Source organism: Dysidea avara, chromosome 12, assembly GCF_963678975.1.
Source record: "Dysidea avara chromosome 12, odDysAvar1.4, whole genome shotgun sequence".
NCBI classification, from domain to species: Eukaryota; Metazoa; Porifera; class Demospongiae; order Dictyoceratida; family Dysideidae; genus Dysidea; species Dysidea avara.
In genome coordinates this window covers 3,303,294-3,307,711 of record NC_089283.1, presented here as the reverse complement: position 1 = coordinate 3,307,711, position 4,418 = coordinate 3,303,294, and the positions used below count along the sequence as shown (strand labels likewise).

At 38.1% G+C, this 4,418-nt stretch overlaps 1 long non-coding RNA gene across 1 annotated transcript; it reads left to right on the top strand.

Annotated features, from left to right (window-relative positions):
• The first annotated feature begins 1,176 nt into the window (after positions 1–1,176).
• LOC136240362 (uncharacterized) lies at positions 1,177–1,968 on the top strand. The gene is made up of 2 exons (XR_010693776.1): positions 1,177–1,231; positions 1,738–1,968. It is a non-coding gene; the product is annotated as an uncharacterized lncRNA (long non-coding RNA).
• Positions 1,969–4,418: the final 2,450 nt, after the last annotated feature.

The window sequence follows — 4,418 nt, the reverse complement described above, 5'->3', positions numbered from 1 at the left end:
AAAATTTACTGCTATATTTAGAGGTTGTAGCGTTTGTATATCTTAGTATCTTAATAAATAATCCCCCATGATCACTAATCACTAATAGTACAGTGAAAACTGGTCATTATTCAGGCCGTAGGGACAAAATTTTCTAACCTTGCCTTTTAAAGAGGTGGCTGCATTATGCGGCCTTAAAAAAAGGTAAGTAGCATGCTGTTCTAACTGGCTATAGAGATGGATTTAGTGTATGACAGCGTATGAGACAGTGAGTACTGGCAGCAAGGGGGCAGCCAATCTGTTAGAGCACCAAAAGCACTGCTTCAGACATAGGCAGTTGACTGTCAGCCCCAAGTGTAAAAAGTTTCACTATTGGTCCTTATAAGCTCCTGATGAAGAAAGTGATGAAGTCATTATCCATAGGATATATTTTTCAGAGTATCCATTTCAGTTCTACAATATAGTAGCCAAGCATAAGATGAACACAACACAGCATTCCAGTAGTTTAGTGGTGACCACAACACTGCCAGAGTTAAACTGTGGTGAGATTTGAGACTACCAGAAGCCCTGGAATGTCTTCAACACATGAAATACCAAATATCTAATGCCTGGCTTTCATCCACAGTGGACCTGTCTTGGTGGCCACTTGTACAGAAGGGAAACAGCTGCCACACAGTCTTGCGAGCGAAACAGCTAGTTGCCACACCCCTTAATTATCAGTTTGTAAAATCTTTAGCAAAATTGTGTGTGCGAGCAAGTGCGATGTGGCAGTGCCGTGTATATGGTTGCTGCCTAGCAGTGACACATCACGAGTATTGAAGTCACAATGCGTTACTGTATCATCCATCTAAATACAATCTCTGAATGTGTCATTTTGTGTAGAGAGCAATCTTCCACAAGAAGTGACCTGCAGGTTTCAGTGTATATTGTTTTATAACCATTAATATTGTTCACAATATTGTGAACTATATGTACAGTGAAACCTCACTTAGTGGCCACCTCTTTAATAAGACCACCTCATTATATTGGCCACCTCTAGTATGTCCCAAATATAGCTAAGCATTACTTATGACCTCATTAATAAGGCCACCTTGTTATTCAGGCCAAATTTTTTGGTCCCACAGCCTGCCATATTAATGATGAGGTTTCATTGTACTTATGTGAATTTTTATTTTTCGTAACTTTTCTTCAGGTTTACTGAAGCATTGTTGACTGGTACGTGTATAATGTGGTGACTTGAAATGCTAAAACAGTACGTAGCATGTCTTGTATGTACATGTAATGTGTTGTAATGTGTCCACACATCCACACATCTTAGAAATAAATATAATTGTATTCTCTATAAATAGTCAGTTCCATTGTGCCACTGGGTCATAAGTTGGTTGAGTATGGATCATCCAGGGCACTTGAGTCACATTTTGTCCTGGCCAAGTGGATCTCATCCAATATACAGGATCAGATCACGTGTATAAATTACGGTGGAACTTGTTTATTGCCACCTTCACTCATTCAGCAGGTAACAGTGTATAAATTCTCAATTGGAATTGGCTTTTCAAGAGTGGTTGTCTTTCTATACTAGTGGCCATTAAGATAGGTTGTACTGATAGAGTGTACATACTAGAGATGCAACAATATCCTCCACTTAGTGTCGTTTGATAGTGATGCAATGGAGACTATGTATTATTGCATTTAAATACTATACTATTATATTGCAACTCTAGCACGTATTTATAACAGGAATGTTTGTTAACTGTTTAGACATACTGGAGCCACACCCACTCATCTGGATTCTACAAATGGAGTCATACCAACTTGTTGTCATCATACTTACTCGTTACTCCCATTGTGTTTGGATGAATATACATGCCGTCATGTGAGACTTGCTACCATGGCGGGCCACTGGAAAACATTTGCATAGCAGTTATATTACAGTCATTATTGTACAATTCTTACATTATTGTTGTGAAAAGTGTTTGGTATTCATGTGTCTCCTCTGTATGTTGTAATTACATGTGTAATTTTGTGTGGGGGTGCTATAAAATGCAATAATGCATGGTGACAATTGTATTAGGCGATTTTGCACACTTCCTTTTAAGCTAGCTACATGTGCTAATTACTCACAGCTTGTGTCAACAACTGGTAACCGCAGTTGTACTCTTGTGTCATTCTTTAAGCCGTGCCCTTAGAGGACAAATTATGTTGGGGCGAGGGGTCCGACACCTTCTAAAAATCGTCCAAAAGCGTACGAGATTTCATATCAATTGCATGATTTCTGATTTCAAGGACTGATTTCTGATTTCAAAGTTGATTTCTGATTTCAAAGCTGATTTCTGATTTCCAGACGATTTCAGACATAAGTTTCTTTTACGGTTGATTTCCGTGATTTCACGGTTAATCACGTCATTTCCTTTCGGATTTCCGAGCTTTAAAATCTTGGTTAGAAGTCGTGGAAGTTGCTAGGAGATAAATTTGAGCCTCGTAGAGCCTCTTTATTGCGTTGCCCGGTTGATCTGTCCTCGTGGTAGCGGTAAGTGTTTGTGTATCATGAGTGCCTGCTGTTTGCTTGAGGTGTTAAACCTCCTGTCTCACCACGTGTTGAACGGAGGTGTGAACTAGCTAGGAACATTCATGCATTGGTTCTGGATGCTATTAATACCAAGCAAGAGAGATTTTTGATAACTGAGGAAAGCTTATCCTCCAGTTTAGCAAGTAGTTCCAATTGCAATCGAGATTAACTTTAGTTTACTGACACCTTTCCAGCATGCCTTGAAATCTAGCTAGCTTAAACTGATGATATACTGTATCAATCAAAAAACAGATTAACCCATTATGTACAGCATGTACATATGAGCTATTGTGACTGACATTCCTAAGCCTATAGGTGTATCATCCATTGTTTTAAAAGCATAACTTTGAGCCAATGCATATATTGTATTAAATATTAATCAGTGCTGTAAGTGGGTTACTACTGCTAACCCGCATGACCTGTTGACGTGGATTAGTAATCTGGATGAGACCCAGATGTGACCTGGATTGAGTAGTATAGACCCTGTGTAAAAATATGAAGTTAAAAAGATCCATAACTTCTCAGGTTTATTTGTTGCGTAGAGTATATTGAGGTTATAAGAATCATCTACAAGAAACAAAACATAGCTATGATGGATTAATAAGTAGGTGTGGCTCCACTTAAGCTTTTTACAACAGGCTTGCTTGCCAGACCAGTTACCTATAGCTTGACCTATATACAAACAGCAACATGACAGTGGTTCTGTGCATATACCTGAAGGGTGAAATGCTTCCTCAATGAGTGGGCATGGCTCTGCATATTTCCCTGCATAACAAAATGCATTCTCATTTTGTAAGGTAGCTCCTTATTTTTGGCTATTTAAGTAGTGCATTGTTTGCAATTCTGTGATATCATCCTGGTCAGATCCAAGTATTCAATAAAAGGAATGAGACTCACTTGACCAGGGAAAACTTGAATGCTGATGACCCAGACAACCTGGATGACCTGGCTCACTTATATTACAATGCAGATATTGGTCATGAGGAATTGTCATAGTGGCAATTAGCATTGCTATTTAAATTAAATAATGCTATGGTGTTAATGGTGTTAATACCTGCGTAGTCAATAATGTGTACCTTAATAATTTAAGCAGAACCACATGATAACTAGTGTAGCTAGCGTCATGACTGCATATACATGGGTTAAACTAATTAAGTATAGGATATACTGAAGTGTATATATATGCATTATATACTCTTCCTGCTAAACATTGTAAACTAATGTTTTGTGGCCCTTTTCTTTTTAGCTGCTAGCTCAGCCCACTTCTAGTAAATTCCATTGCTTGAAACTAACCAATCCTATATTTTCCAATATGAGTATTTGTACATAAGAAATCTTTGAGGTTTGAGCAGCTAAAAGGGTGTGAATGCTATTAAGAAGTGATAGTTCCCTTGGTGACTTATACTGGCTGTAATCTAATATTGTCTCTCATTCAGTAGCATATTTATGTATAGTTGGCTATTGTTAACATATACTCCCTGTAGGTCTTTCAAGGTAAAGAGCTATGGACGACAGCTTAAGCGAATCTAATTCTGAAGAGCTGATAATTGTGTCAAAAGAAGAAGAGGCTCGTCTTGCTTTGAAAAATGAGCTGCCTGATTATGTTGTCGAAAGTTTTATGGCTACTGGTTATGACACACTACAAGTAATTTCCAAAATGGATACCAGTAGGAACCCTGGAAATTCTTTACAGGAAGTTGAAGAATTTATTTCTACAGAATTTGCTGGAGACCCTCACTTTCAACGTGGTGTTACAAGCAATGGCACTTTCAAATTTTTGCCTGGCCACCGACAAAGGATTGTTGATTTTGTTGAAGCAAATAGAAAGAAACTAGATCAAGAAGAAAAAGCTAAACGATTGAATTGTAAGCGA